The sequence below is a fragment of the Diadema setosum genome, chromosome 5 (assembly GCF_964275005.1).
Source record: "Diadema setosum chromosome 5, eeDiaSeto1, whole genome shotgun sequence".
NCBI lineage: Eukaryota > Metazoa > Echinodermata > Echinoidea > Diadematoida > Diadematidae > Diadema > Diadema setosum.
In genome coordinates this window covers 28,520,880-28,537,890 of record NC_092689.1, presented here as the reverse complement: position 1 = coordinate 28,537,890, position 17,011 = coordinate 28,520,880, and the positions used below count along the sequence as shown (strand labels likewise).

The following is a 17,011-nucleotide window of genomic DNA, read 5'->3' as shown; positions in this document are numbered from 1 at the left end:
GGGGGGGGTCCGGGTCCTAAGGTTAAGATGGAATGTCTTGAGGTTATATGTACAGGAAGGAGCAGAGTAAGAAAAGGCAGATTTGCTCCCAGAAAATATGATATGATCTGGTTTAGAAATCTTCATAAATGTCAAGTACTTTGTTCTGTTGTACTTAAAGTCATTTATTTATGCGTCAGTTGCCCAACACCATGGTTCAAAATAACACTAGCTTGCGGGATGTATGTATTTGTGTATTTCCGTATATATTTGTGTTTACGTATCTTTGTGTATGCATATGAGGGAGGGTGTCTATTGCTTTGTTTATTATATTAAAGATTCTGTTAAGTCATTCTTCCTTTGTTTGATTATATACATCAAAGTATAATCACAATAATTTAGTATCAAACATGCAAAACATTTTCAGTTGTTTCTTTTGTAAATAGTTGATTTGTACTTAAAAGAAAGAGATCATTTTGCATAATTATGCAATTCATTCTGTTAACACATTCATAGTGATTGCATAATTTTCATTTGTATATAGAAATCAGAAATAAAGATAAGTGGGAAAAAGTATGTGTATATTAACATATATTGTGTGTAGAGTGTGATTGTTTTGTGGAGAATGTTCATGAAAATCAGTAATAATTAATGGAAAACTTACTTTGCTTCCAAGCCATTTGACATTGACAGAAGTCTTGCAAATTTGTCTTTCTTGCATGATTCAATTTTACATCTATATGTTTGGAATACATACTCTCAAAATATTGAGCTGCATGTATCAGATATATGTATGAAAGCTGCATAATGAGTTCATATCTTATGATGATGTGCTTATTAGATATTGTAATATGCATATTATGATAAGATTTTTAAATCAACTTAATGAGATAATCTGGTCTTATATTGAACCATGATCAAAACTTTCATCGAAACTTAAGAGATAGATAGAGAGAGAGAGAGAGAGAGTGTGTGTGTGTGTGTTTGCAGGTATAATGCTCTTTTCTCTTCTTTTTTTACCCAAAACTACTTTTGAATAAACTTGAATTGTACTGGGATTAGTGGTTCAATTTCATTGCTGCTGTGCTGCCAGTGAATGCTATGTCTCTTATGTGAACAATAAAGTGATATACTTTAATTATCCTCATTATCCATCTCTTCTTATCCAATCACCCTAATTTTACCCCTGATCTATTCTGAAAGTGTATACCTCACAGTGCACATTAGTGTGTATTTTTGTTTTCTTCATGCAAGGCTAGAGAAGTGAGACAAGTAAGCCTGTAAGTACTAGTAACTTTCACACTGTCTCTCAGCTCGGGGTTGAGACACAACCATGCTGTAGATATTCCATGTGCCCAGAGCTGTGGTTGTAATGGCAGTTACAGAGAAGGGGGAAAGGAGGAAGGGAGAAAGAAAGGGGAAGCAGAAAAAAAGAAGGATGCCAAGTCAGCCAAGTCAGTCGGAACAAAATCGATTGACGGGGAGGGTAGTCATCTTAGAGATGGAGATAATGTTTCTAGGGCAAACACGGCTGGGAACTGATAAGGTGTGGGGTAGCCAGAGGGTGGCAGAGATCATGGAACACAGGTTTTGGTCAAGCCTTAAAGGTAGTAGCCTTTTCTTCTAAAGCATTGTGCAAAGCTAGTTTATTTTCACATTAGATACTGATTTGTAAAAGGAATACAGCACAACCATGTTTGTGTTAGAACATTTGACATTTGTCCAACTTGTTTTTGAACTCAAGACTTTGCTCAAATTGTATATTCCTTGTGGCTATAAAATGTTATTAGATTATACTGTTCTTTACCTCTAAAGTGTACAAAAGTTGATCAGTCGGAGAGAAATTAATTATTTTGTTGTACAAAAGGGTTAATGTATAGTGTACTGTAGTGGCTCAGCACCTGAAATGTTAACTAACATCATGAATTGTTTAATTGATAACTTTTTGTATTCAATAGTAATAATAGTAATAGTGGCTATTTGTATAGCTCACAGGTCCATCTTTTGTTGCTTATGGAGCTTTAAGCAGAAAAACATGTACAAAACACAAGAACAGTGAAGAAAATAACAAATAAACTAACAAGCAAGTTCATAGCCTAGTAAGGCACACAATTTTCTGCAACAATATAGGTTGCAGTTACATAATCCTCAGTTTGAGAGGAACAAATAAATGAATTACAATTATCATGTACTAATAACAACTTATACGACATGTCTGTGAATATTTGTCAGTTTACAAAGTCCCCCTTCAGTTATCAGCCAATTTGTAGGGCCTATGAAGAATATGTGTTCAAAATCAGAAGTTTTTGTCATGGAGATTTTTGCACAGTCCCCTTAAAAGAAAACTGTACTGACATTTTCTAATTGTCTGATAATTCTAATCTACATTTTTTGATGCCTACTACATACTTGCCAACTAGTAAGATTTTATCAGATTCAGTAAGATTTTTTACGTTAAAAATAGCAAAATCAGATTTTCTGTCAGAGAAATCAGATTTTTAAAAAATATTTAGATATACCTTTCATGTGTATTTTCTGAAGATTTGACCAAAAGTAAGATTTTTAACTTCAGTTTGCATAGAAAATAAGATTTTTGCAATCCATGAGTGAGATATTTCATCTTGAAATGTTGGCAGGTATGCTACTACTGGAAAGAGAGGATTGTAAAACCCAGGATAAGCCTGTAATGATTTTTTGAAAAAAATGAAAACGAGCAAGCCATGGAACAATCCACACAATTTGGCCTACGTCACAGGCGCTCTTGGTGCAGAACTCCGACATTAGCAAGACGAACTACATAATGCCAATTTACTGATGAAATGTAACACGAAGTACTGCAAAAGCTGTTATTTAGTATAATTGCAATATGGAGCTATAATAAACATGTTAAACAGTATCTATTAATCTTTATGAAATTGGCATCGTTATCCGAACAGTAACGTTACGCATTGATGATCATGATCGAGTGATGATTCGCCAGTTCAAACTATCTAAGAACGTAGATGAGGGCTGAGTGAATCTAAATCCAAATGTAGATAGACTCTCTTCAACGGCACGCACAATTTACACTTAGTGAGATGAAAACGGTACCCAGTACACATGGACTCTGAAATACTAGAACTAGGACTAGGACTACTGAGCAGTCAAGGATCAGTAGGTTCTACGTGGCAGTCCAAGTTTTGATGAGTAGGCCCTACACTCACTCACCGTCGACATTGCAGCTGTAGGCCCTATGTGCACAGTGCTAATAAGGCACAGCGTAACGTTACATACCCCTGCTGCCAGAACTCGAAGAAAGTCCAGACGAAAGTCCAGACTCCAGATCTAGATCTGGACCCTTGTCCTGCAGGCACTGTTGTTCCTGTGCTGGATTTTTCAGGTAAGGTATCTGCTTTATGGATTTCCAATGTTTTGCAGTCGAGATAAATCTCATAGTGGTGTTATTTACACCAAGGACTAATGTTAGATCTAACAGTTTGTTTCAGTAGGCCTACGTACTAGGACCCATATCTCGGAAGAGTGGCGTGACCACGTAGATTTTAACACAGTGTCGCCGCTTCGCGATCCCAGCGCTGGTGTAGGTATAGTGCTAGCATACTTCCGTATCCATGTAGATATCTCAAAATTCACCTTGCCAAATGGCACCAAACTCACAGGAAATACTTTATGATTCATATCCAACAGCTCACGTTAATTGGAAACAAATCACATGTCGGGAAGCGTAAGTGTAGATGTTGACTTTCCTGTCGGCGTCGCTAAAAATAATCTGCTCTACAACTAACACGAGTGATTGCGGCCAGGCCCTACCTACCTGCTGCGCACGCACAGACTGAAGTTAGCTATTTAATATCATGAGACAAATCTTTCAAGTAATCGGGGGCAATAAATGAATTTACAAATTATTTGTGGTAAGTTGAATGAAAAATGTAGTTCCTATATCACACAAGTCGCAAAAATCATTACACTTTTGAGTTTAGTTCTCACGTAAATTCCCCGTTCGCACAGTACTAGTCGGCTAACTTCAGTTCTAGATTGTGCATCTTGCGTTCGCCAAGATCTCTCGCGAAGAGTGAGTTTTTTTTTGAGTGACGACTTGAAAGTCGACGTCAATATTGATACTTCTCGATTACTGATTTCGTTCAAATATAAGAGAATACTTTGAAATATGCTATGAAGTATATCCTGTAATTTTGGTGCGATTTGGTTTAGTGAAATTTGAGATATCTACATGGATAGAACAGTACACAAGCGCCGCCTGCTAGCTAAATTAGGCCTTAGCGTCGTCTGCTACTCGATACGAATTAACGCACGCGTATGCGAGCACTTGTAACCAGTAATAGTGAGAGCACCTGTGACATCATAACATCCGGGCTCGTCAGCTCATTAGCATAATTCTCACCTAAAAAGTTCCATTTTTAACATTAAATTACGGACTTAATCGTTATGAAATATTGATTCTGTTTGCACCGCTGGGTCTTTTAGAAATAAAAGAACAACATATATAAATAAAAAAATAAAAAACCGGTAAAATGCCCTTTTAAGCAGATAATGCATGAATATATCTAGTTGATAGGCTTTAAAAGAATGATACCACAAAGTTCAGTCCATCACCTCATTACAATGCATCAAAATGTGTACATGTCTTCTTGTTAGGCCATTAAAGGCAAGCAATGTGACTTCCACTTTTGAATGAACCATTAATACATTTTATTGCATGTTCACTGTATTGCTATCAGACTAATAATCTTACCAATCAAGTGGTCTTGTCTATAGAGCTCATGTAACTTTCATCCAAATGTATAAATGTAGGCTACTACACTGTACATACTTTAAATGAGGGGTGTAGATGATCATGTGTCATTTAATGTTTTATTGTTTCCCACATTTCATAGCTTGGAAAAAGATTTTTACTTGTTCATTATTGGTCTCACTGTTGCTTCCTTGACCTGCATGACATAGGTGATGCAGAATTGACATTTCGGCTAGTTATGCTACATATCAGCTACAGTGTTAACATGGAAAGAGTTAAGGTAGAAGGGCAGAGGAGAAAAGTATAGCCAAAGATTGTTAGAGGCAGAAAGTCGGAATGCTAGGAGACATATCTCAAGTCAGTGCAGTAGAGAGAGTATCACACTGGGCTTGAGAATTCACACATCAAAGCTTCTTGGACCTCAAATCCATACAGAAATCATGCTGATGCATACCAATGTCCTCCTCCCATGAACATGGGTGGTGTGCCTGTGCCAAATTCCATGATTTTTCATGCATGTAGAGTTCAGTCTTCAGGGAGAAATTCTACCACCTCTAAATGCCACTGTTATTCTTCATTGTCTCTGGCTTCTTGCTGCTCCGTTTTTTTTTTCTTACTATTTCCCGTGGACGGAAACGTTTGACGGATTTATTCCAATCATTCCGTGCGTGCATTTTGCATGAGTCAAAACTATATTCATTATGATAATAAAGATGGACGCCAGTATGTTGGGAAAGAAGACTTTGAGTGCAACTTATCTTCTGTCACAGAGCTACACAAGGGTGTCGGGCAGGCTACAATTTTATGAGACCATTCCTTTGTGGTGTTTACCAATTTCTTCATTATATCACAGCAACTAGTACCTGGGGCAAGGAAAGCTTAGGATAACATGATATGTTAGCTGTTGTGCTTGCAAAGAATTGCTGTCTTTCTTCTTTCTTTCATCAAAGACTGAAAATTGCCACACACAAAAAAAAATCAATTTCAGGTTTATTAAACTGTAAAACCTCAAACATTTGTGGCATCAAACTTTCGGAATTTGGCCTGATGGCCTTTTTCATGGCACAAAACTTCTGCGAACCTACTGGAATTTATGCTCCAAATGAAAAATTTGGGCAAATGTATATGACGCTGGAGTGTCATCTGCGTACTAACATATGATGGTCAAATGATAGATGTTCATTGAAAATTTGTTGTTTTTCAACTGAATTGCCTGCTATTGATTAGAAAAGATAATGACAGCCCATAAATTCTATTGAACACTGTGTTTTATACCATTTCAAGATTTACACTGTAGTGGTGAACGTACTACTGTATAAGCTGTTATTTTAACATACAGATATTTTCACGAATGAGGAGCTCACAGACATTTTTTACTGGATGTTGTTTTCGCGAATTGACACCGACACTATCCTAATTGCACATACCCTAGTGCATTGCTACATTTTCGTGTGTTGATAAATTCCCGATCCAACTGTGATTTGCGAAATTCGCGAAAATAACAGCTTATACGGAATGATTACGTGGACTGACCAAAAGTCGAAAGTCCAAGTAACATATGTTCACCACTGTTGATACTCTCTTGCAAAGCTAGGTATTGATACAACATGACAAGCAAACTGCCTATGTCATTATACTAGTACATACTGTGGTATGAAATGGGTCAAACAAATCTCAAGCAATCTAGATGTATGAATGTTTGTATTAAAGATGAGAGAAGAGACTGTGTAGGGAATTGGCAGTCTGGAGAAAATAAATGCTAAATTTTGGAAAAGCATGATAATGTTTCAGTGCATGTAATTTTCATTTTAATGTGAGAGGAAAGTCAGCCTGATTCCAATCATTACATTTTATAACATAATGGGGAGGAGACTTGAGGTAACAGTCTGACAGTGGGGTCTCTCGAATGTTTGTATAAGGGTAAGGGTTGGAAAAAATACAGTACGTATTTCACAGAGGAGACAGTGCAATAGCAGTAGTTCATGTTAATATCAAGGCCTCCTTTGATAGCAAATTTATCATTACTGGAGTTTTATATTCACTCTTTTTACAAACATAGACCAAGATTTTTTATAGAATGACTATGACATAAACAGCTGTAAGATTATTTGCATGATTAGTAAAATGATCATGTACCGAACAGTTTATATTATGAGAAAATTTTGTTTGATATGTTTAATGAGGCTCTGTCCAAGCCATATATTCTATAAGACTTGAATGGACAATATTATTGTGGTCTGAATAGTATAGACATATTTTGCCAAAGTTTCAGTCTTCATCCATGAATCACACTGAAAAGGTAGCATGATAGGTGTTTTAATTATTGCCCGAGGGCTGTCAATCCATTGCTGTAATTGTATAAAGCATTTGCATTACAAAAAGTCTACACGCGAACGGTGACAAACGGATAATGAGCTATGACGTAGATCCGTCATACCTCCTATGACGTAGATCACAGTGCGTTGAGTGTTAAAAGAATAATACATATTCATGATGCAATCATGCGCCGCAAATGCTACATTGAGCTAATGTATTAATGAAATCTAAATAGTAATAAAGACGCGCGCACCTATTGTCACGTCACGAATTTGCATACGCACTAAGTCACGATCACGCGTTGACCCGATGCGACCTCGTAAGGCCAATGACATTTAGCCAATCAGCGTAGCATATTCAAGTGAGAAGCACGCAATTGCTTTAGTGTATGAACATATTGGTGGGTTATTCACTCGGGGCTAAACTGACATGGTTTATGAATATTGAAAAGGTACCGATGGTGAAGTTTCACGAAATTCCTCCAAACTCAGTATGAATACACGTGAGTATTTGCTGCAACTTACTAGGCAGGTGCATTGTACAAATACAACAGGTATGGCAGTAAAATATCCCTCCCAAAATGGCCTTCAGGCTCACAGTTGGCACACCGCGCGGTCAATGTAAAATTGCTTGTTGTTGTTGAGCTGATTGCGTTTGAGTGAGAAATGACACCTAATTTTCAACTCGAAAGGTACCGATGTAAAATTTTCACAAAACTCTATAAATGAGGTATGTAGAACAAGCTTGAAATCTAAATTTTCATAAAAACCAGGTGCATTTAAGCGAAAAGACATATTCTTGGAGGTATGAGTTCGTAAAGTCGAGAGTCCGTGTAAATGTCCTATACCTGATTGTGCGCTCTTCGCGATGCATTTAAAAATGCTCGTTTCCTATGGAGGATGTCACCGCACTTTTTGTAATGGATAGTTAATTGACATGAAATATGCTTCTTTGTTAGGAATAAAATGAAAATGAAATGACACATATGCACTTAGGATTTAAGATATTCTGTATTGTCCAGTCAATTCGACATATCATTTGAACTCATGATGAAAAGTATATTGAAATAGTGAAAAATGTCATGAGAGTGTAATCATAAACATTTTAGCAAGAGCACTATTCATATCAAGCAATCACTGACTTTAATAAAAGCAATGTCCTTGATATCTGACGTGTGTGGGAAAGTTGACTGTTTTAGCCAGGGGCTTCAGATATCAAGCATTTGGTATAATGCCCCGCAATTATGAAATATTTCAAACTTTAATTGCAGGCCTGGCAATAAAGATGGGAGATAACAGTTAGAGGATAAAAACACTGTAATAAAGCAGTTGTGGAAAATGTTCTAATCTGGCATTCTTAACAGAAGTTCAACAAGCATATTGGCAAGCAAACAGCATGCTAGCAGACGAAATACAGGCTTTAAAGTTGTAATGGAACCACTGCAGAGTTTAAATGGGACAAAATATTACTGAGTGATGCCGTGTAATGGACCTACTGTCTACTCCAATGAGGACCATGAATTTTTATGATCAAATCTCGAGGGTGGAGTGCAATATTCACCATGGTGGAAGTGTGCTGCAGCAATCTGTCCACCTGGAAGTCATGGGCAGTTGAGTTGTCATTCTTGTTTGTGTTTTGTGTTAAACAGCAAGGTTAGGGTGGTTTAAACGTATCCAAACATGTATTTCATATATTTAAAGTAGACTTGACCAGTAATGATAGTCTATGATACTTCTTGCTCGTTCAAGATGCATTTTTATTTTTTTAATACCCATGAATAATTTTAAGGTATCTTCATGCCACCCTGATGTACCTGTCCATTTGCTTGCCTCTCAGGTCCCCCCTCCCCTTTATTTAGAATAAACATACAGCAACTGGATCTGTCAAATGTGATCTCAAGTGAGGAATTACTACATATTGGAGTCATATAGGAGTAAAATTCATATTTTTGTCTAATGAGTAGCAGTTGCTTTGGATTAGACATTTTCATTGAAAGGTGTCCAATTTCCTTTGATGCATGCTGATTATATTTCCAGCATACTGTAATTGTTTTCTAATTGGACAGTGACTTGACTGAGGGTTGACTAGTATTAATGAGCTCTTGAAATTATCATATTATGTAGAAAAATGGATTGTCTGATTTTGAGAGTGCATTGAAGGATATGTTCCCTGAAGCCAAAGTTTTCTTTGGGTTGATTTTAGAAAAAAGAAGTAAAGGAATTTTGACTTTGTCTTTCAAATGAGGTTTTGGAGTAGAAGTGAAAGTTGAAAAAAATTATGATGAAATTGGAGAAAAAAATAACTTACTTGATGAGGACTGTATCACACGGTTTATCGCAAAGCATTGGTAGAAAGGAGGCGTGTAGAGGGAAACAAAAGTCGCAGAGTGACTGTCACCTCAAACATTATTGATTACCCAGGCTTTATCCATAGACATCCCCACCAAAGTCTCTGAGAAGAAGTCAGCCCTGTAAAGAGGCGAGAGTAAGGAAATACTCCTTTCCCTGTCCCTGGAGAGGTATAGGAAGGCATGGAGACCCATTTCCAGTGTGGCTTGGCTTCAGCTTAAGGGGGGCAAAATGTTTAAAGGACAGAAAAGAAGAAGACAGGCAGGAAAGAAATCACTTTCTTCTCACTTGCACTGATTTAATAATTCATCGGTTTCAGCCGAGGAACAGGGATCAATAAGTAAGAAGCGCAGAGTGGGATTTTCGTTGACCTTGTGACCATAGCTCAACACTGGATAACAGACCATGCATGCCTGGTTATGGCTTGCTGGCAAGGTAGCTTGCGGTTGGACATGGCAATAAGCAGCAGTGGTACAAAAGTGATCTGTTATCATGTCCCTGTGAGTCTCATTGAAAGTCAATTCTTACACGTCTAGTTTTTTACCTTAAAACCAAGATCAAGAGTGACATTTGTGAGCCTTATTTCATTTCATTTGTTTCTGCATCAAGGTTGCTGTTGAGACATTGAATTTAAACATTATTTTCTTATGTGATATCTCAAAAACCATCATTCTGCTTTTGACCAAACTTGATATGATGGAGTCCATGGGGCTTTTTGATTTAATATGAAAATCAAAGTTGCAGAAAAATGGTATGTCCACAATTCAAAGTCAGTTAAAGATCTTGTATTCATGGAGGTATATTATTTCTGCAAGCTTGGTGAATGGCAAAGTTTCACAATTCAATTTGCTTTCAGATGAGGAAAAAATCTTTTTAAAGATGTGGGGTTAAAGGTGTCCAACATCTATAAATTTTGTTAGCTGTACTTTAAAAATTTAGCATTTAGAAATACAGTTAAAGTGATCCATTATTATGTCCCTGTCAGTCTCAATCAAGCTAATTCTTAGACTTCTAGTTTGTTTTTATCTTTACCAAACCCAAGATGAAAACTTAAATATTTCTGAAGCTTATTTCATTTGCTTCTTCATCAAGGTTGCATGACGGGGTATATCACTACATTAGTTTGGGGGCAAACTCTTGAAATATAGAGTTTCAAAACAAGCCAGAGGATAAACTTTTTTTTAAAAAAATCGCTTGTGCTTCGTTAATACCATGTTTGCGATGGCCATGGCAGTCACGTTTCAGGCCACTGCACATGGACAAAATGGGGTGGACGTGAGGCAACCTGGGGAGACATCATGGGCCATGATTGCCATGGATGTCAAGCCATAATGTTAAACTGTTAAAAAAAAATGGACAGGGCAGTCACAGTGTGAATAAGAAGCCTAGGCTGTTGTTAAACAGGGTGAATGCAACAATATGTGAAAAATACGTAATAGGCTGCAAGAACTCTAGGAGGCAGTCCGTATTAGGATGGGAAGCATGTATAACACTCTTATAGTTGTCTTTTGTCTTTTTACTCCATTGACTCCATAAGCCCTTTTCAACAACTTTTTTGTTACTCTTTAGTTTGATTTGATGCTCTTCAGTTTGGTGCAGTTTGGTTCTCAACTTATTTGGAACATGGACCTTGTAGTTCCATGCTTGGAAACACACACACACACACACACATTTACCAAGTCACATACATACATTGTCATTTAATATATGTTGTTTTTACCCAATCATCAGCTGTTTATGATTTTTTTTTCCACTGATTTGATGGTAACAGTGCATTCGTTAATAGCTTTTCCACTAGAAAATTATTGGTGAATGTACCTCTGAAGTAAACTAACTTTAAAGTTCTTTATCCTCCTCCCCCCCCCCCCCCCAAGGGTAGTCAAATATCAATATGCCAAAGTAGGTCACATAGTTCTTGGGTAGGACATTGTCCTTTAAACTGTAGATGACAAACTACTGTAGATGACAAACTCAAAACAAGGCAGTCCTGTTCCCACATGGACAGACTGTGGGCCAGAAATTAATCTGGGTACTTAAGCTAGAACCTTCTGTAGTTTCCTCTGTTTAATGAAGCAAGAAAATTGTGCCTTCTTTAGTCTTTGGTACCATATGTGTGATTGTAAACATTAAAAGGTACCCCTGGGCCAGTCTTGGCTTTTTGTATGTGACAGATAAACACAATTCATAAGCATATATCACAACTATTTATTGAGAAACTCATACTGACTCCACAAAATGACAACATTTGTTGGGTAAGGCTAAACAGCTAGTTGTGACCACATCCTGTTCAGCATCAGTCAAGGTTTAGCAGCATGAGTGCTGAACGTGTCTGATAAAACATGAATACAGGATTGTCGTGGCTTGCTTTCCATCAGTCAGTGTTGGAGCAGATGTATAAAACATTTTGTCCCGTTGGAATGTTTAGCCACCCTGAGTGGAATGCATCAGGAGTAAAGGTGATTAGGATGCCAAATAGCCCCTATCCCTGCCATTGCTCTGTCATTGTTGGACAGTATGGGTACTATATTCTCCAAACTTTGTACAGTAGCTGAATTCAATGTTTACTACTTTTTCAGCATGTAAGGAAGTGTAATATGAATATCACTCACTTTATGTAGATTAATTTTATACTTTGTAGGGGATTTAGTAATAATTGATGAGCCTGTGAAAATATTGTTAACTGTCAAGTGTAGCATTTAAAGCAGGCACAATTTAAAAGTACCATGTACTCACTGGAGGTAATTTGTAAGACTACAGTATGTCTGTATCAATACTTCTGGGCATGGGAAGTTCATTTACAGGTTTCTTACTCTGAAATCTAGATACATCCATAGAAGCACAACAAAACCAGCTTCTTCTTTTTTTTCACAGCTTATCAGTGTAATTGATGGTTACACCTTGAGTCTATTTTCTTAAATGACTACTAATTTAGATTGAATTCAAAGATTAGTCACAATTTGCAATCATACTTACATGCTTGACAGGCCTCAAATAACTCTGGTTGTTGGGTCACTAAAATGGTGCAAGCATTGATGTTAAGCCACCATCAATTTGTTTGATATTTCTAATGAAATGAAATATTGTTTTGGGCCTTGGTTATTTTTTTTTTTAGTACTTTAAAGCTTACTTGAAGATGTCCGTGCATTTGCTGTCCAGCTGTAACTGTGTACTTAATACAATGTCTTCTGTCAGGAATCATGAGTTTTTCAACACAGACTCTTGTGATAGTAGTTACGTAAAGTGTTGTGCTGATGAAGAAAGAGCTTTTCCAATTTAAAAGCTTTGTGAAAGCTTACATCATTTTTTGATTGGTGAACTGTACATATAACATTGGCACCAGTTTCTGGGGACTATTCACCTCTTGCTGTTTGTGGCAAAATGAAGATTATATTTCTCAGGGCCTTTGTACCCTGGCAGGTATTCATTCGCATACATTTAGGAGCAAAAGCAGTATGGATAGATATCCATGCTTAGGGAATTACAGTATTGCAGGCAGGACTCAAACAGAGGGCCAACCTATTACCAGTCAAGCGAGCAAACTGCTGGACTGTGACACCGCCACAATTAGTAGGAGTTGACCTCTTAACATTATATATGTAGGCCCATTCACACTGAGGTATATTACGGTATTTCTGACAGTATTTCGAAATGTGAACACAGTATACACCATGAAATGCCTCACAAAATACCATGGTACAAGTAAATGTATCTAGGGTGAAAATTGAAATTTCATGTGAAATACACATGCAAGATTTGAGTGTGAATCATGTCACAAAATACACTCTGTACCACCAACAGCACTGCAGTGTTACTTCTCATGTGACTTGACACATTTCCTGTCTTCTTCCCGTAGGCGAGTTAAGTATGTGCAGTGCTTACCTTGGAGAAGTACACTTTAGTCCCAGAAATACCATGGTATTTTGTGAATGAGAACAGTACTAACTGAAATACAGTATGCGGTATCTATTACTGTGGTAATTCACTGACGAGAATGATGACAACAAATTACCATGGTATTTTTTACCAAGGTAATTCCAGTGTGAATACAGGTATCATTGTGGTTATGTATGAAAAGACACAGCAAAAGGATGAGTGCAAGTTGTTCCTTCCATCATATCCATATATGTCACGTGGATATTGACCTTGTCACCTGCAAGAAATAAGAGAAGATGCAGATGTAGTAGAATCAACAGCCATTATTTTGCTTGTAGTTGACTATACATATCGATGTCAGGTGAGAGAGTGAAAAAACAAAACAAGAGACAGACATACAATACAGACAGACAGATCAACAGAGGAGACAGGCAGCGGTTATTTTGCTTGCACATGTCAGTACTCCGTGTGAAAAATGTGCCTGCTCTGTGATTAGCCAGAGGTATCATCCACTATCTGCTTTCTTTAAATTTATTTATTTTTTGTTATCTTCTTTACCATGACAAATTTCACCACAAGTACTTTGCATTATTTCAGGAAACATCTATTTCTTCTTTTACAACTTACAGGTTTGTGCAGGACTGGGAAGAGACCATTTAGGATCTACACAGGTATGTGGCTCACATTTAAACACTAAAATAGTTGCAGGTATGGTGAAAGCTTATCCTTTTGTGTCTCTGCATATGGTAGATGCAATATTGTAATTTTGACTACCTCCTATTTTTTTTTTTTTAATCTGCATTGCCCGAAGGACTTTCTATCAAATGGCATATCATTGAACATTCTACCTTTGTTTTGTTCTCACATTATATTTTATGTCAGTATCAGATCACCAACTTGACTGCTAGGCAGGTTGATAAAACAGATCCTTGAAAGGGTTTATCAAGGTGTCTGCTCCTCAGGATTGTTATGCAGGTATGTTGGAAGGGGTTGGCAGAAAGATACTATTTGATACCAACCAGTGAGATGCAAAACGTCTATTGTGAATTGACTATTAAAAGTATGAGGACTTAATTGCACTAACATCCAGTGGATAAGGTACCAACAAATGCTTCAAGCAGGATTAGGTTGAGATGGGTACTGAGTATGTGGCAGGGGATGACTGAAACCCCATTTATGGCCTTGGCACACTGAGCACATGGTAGCAGCAACCGTCTGTTATTTTTTTTGTTTTGTTTTGTTTTTTTTTTTTTGCTATATCAAACCATGTCTGGTTCTGTTGAAATGTCACTTCCCAGTGAATAATTTTGTTCCAAAATCAATCTTCAACTGGAGATTTTATTGCTCTTGATTATGACATAAGAATAAAATTTGGGTGTTTCTGTATGGAATTATCATTAATTTTTTTTTTTCTTTAAACAGAACCAGATATGGTTCCTTTTGATACACCTTAGCAAAAATCTTGCTGTCACCGTGCTCAGCATGCCAAGGCCTTTACACAGGCCTGCATGCCTACATTGCGGTATTTGGCACCACATTTTTGTACATTTACACTGCCTCGTCGAGTCGCACCTGGGGAGTGAAGTTTCCATTCACATGTTGTTGGTTTTTTTTTTTTTGGGGGGGGGGGGTTTCGTTGTAGTGGTGCTCTACTTTTTTTTTTTTTTTTTTTTTTTTTGTCCCACCGATCTCTACTGTAACAGTACAGCCAAGTGGGTTTGGCCACACATTTGGGTCTACTTGCGTTTACATCAACAAAAGGCAGGCCTCAGGCTGACCCAAGGCAGGCCAAAGACTACCTTCTGGTGGTGGTCTCGGGCCAGCCCTGCAATTGGTACTGCAATTGGGCCCACATGCCTTTACACCAAATAACTGCTGTACTGAGGCTGGCCTCGGGATCGCAAGTTCTTTGGTGTAAATGGGGTCTGAGATAATGCCCACAGATTTATGAATGGTAGGTTGCTTGAATAAACCTGTAACGCAGCCTTTGTATGTAACAAAATGTGACAAACTGGTGTGGATAACACGGTCTGGAAGGGTATGTCAGCAGGGCCCTGTTGAGTAAAAGTTTTGACATCAAACCTAGGTCAGAGAACTCAATTCTGATTGGCTGATGTCTGAGTCAAGTGTGATTTTCTGACTTATGCCATCTTTTTGTGCAACAGGGCCCAGGGTCCTGTTGCACAAAAGTTGAGATCAACCATAAGTCAGAAAATCAAAATAAACTAGGTCTAGGACTAAGTTATATCGCATTGCAGAACAAAATGCTGTATGGAATGTAGCTGACCCATACATGCATAATGTATTTGAAATAGTAGTGATGATGTTTTTCCACCAAAAGCTGAATGAGGATACAAGTTTACAAATGTCATACATATCATCCCAGGTTTATTTAGAAGTAGGTGTGAAGTGGGTGTGAAGTCAAGAATGTAAGTACTTTGTACCTTTCTCTGACATAAATTAACTCATGAACTCAGTCAGTCAGCATTGGCTTTCTTTCCAGTGGTGTGCTCACATTTTAAAAGATATATTCAGGATGTACAAATGCAGATGTTGCTTTGCCCCTGGTCGTAGAAGTGTGAAAGTGCAGAGGTAATGCATTCAATTAGCCTTAACTCAATTCTCTCCTATGGAATGAGAAAAGCACACCTAACACCAGGATTGTGGGTAAGCAAATGTGAGGGAGCCAGCATTGCCAGGGTATTGATATTCCAGAATGAATCTGAGCCTGAGAAGTCAACCACTGAACATCACTTCAGCTGGATTGCAGGTATTCTTGATTGTATAGCAACATCCTGTTGGAGAGTTTTACTAGGAATGGTCCAGGAACATTCTTTGTTGGTAACCTGTTATTTATTAGCTTGGACTGTGGTGCAAAGAGGGAAGTATAATTGGCTGTTTGATAGGTGATGCTGTTTTGAAATTTATGTTGTGTTCTTTCTTGCTCCTCATTAGTGAATGTGATGGTATTATCAGCTATTTAACAATACTAGTGCACATCAAGCCTGGAAAATTATATAGCATTTGTGGAATGTTAAGATAAATTGCAGATATTGCAACTCCTCCCCCTCCCCCCTCCCCCCTCATCTGCTGTTGTAATGTGTTGCCTCTAGCACCTGTGATTCCCTTTAAGTGACAATAGGTGTTGAATCAAAATTGATTGTCAGGTCAAAAAGTTGACTGGCACATCTAATTTCACATAGACTGCAACATTTCATTCTTTCAAGATTACCATTAAAAAAATAATATTCCTAAAGCAAAGACATTTACTTTTACTGTTCAGTAAATCTAACATTCATGCCAGTAACCTTATGATGAAAAATTACTGCCTGATACTATGTAGGATGTAGAAAATATAATTGGATATATTTGAGCATATTATGGCAGAGTCATGTAGAAAAAGGCAAACACCTTGAGAAACCATTCAGTTGGTAATGAAGCTTATTATCAAAAATACCTCATGTATGTTGTGATTCTGAACTCAAGTGAACTCAAAACTTTGCCAGGACTTCTATAAAAGTCTCCGAAAAAAGCTAGATCATAAAATACAGCTATTCTTATCAACTTTGATATGATGACATTTACATGCCTGTGCATAACTGTACTTTATCCAGTAGCAGAAGAGATAAAAAAAAAAAAGGATAAATGGTGAAACGTTTTGATTTCTAGAACAACAAAAATCTGTGTCTTTTTTATATCATGTATTCAGAACTATCTGAAGGGTTTGTTTGCAAAAACCGATAAG

At 37.4% G+C, this 17,011-nt stretch overlaps 1 protein-coding gene across 1 annotated transcript in view; it reads left to right on the top strand.

The window, feature by feature from the left end:
* LOC140229250 (excitatory amino acid transporter-like) overlaps positions 1–17,011 on the top strand; it is a 142,577-nt gene that overhangs the window by 35,290 nt on the left and 90,276 nt on the right. The window contains exon 2 of the mRNA XM_072309526.1: positions 13,896–13,937. The gene's annotated coding sequence lies outside the window, so the exon portion shown is untranslated. The remainder of the gene's footprint in view (positions 1–13,895; positions 13,938–17,011) is intronic.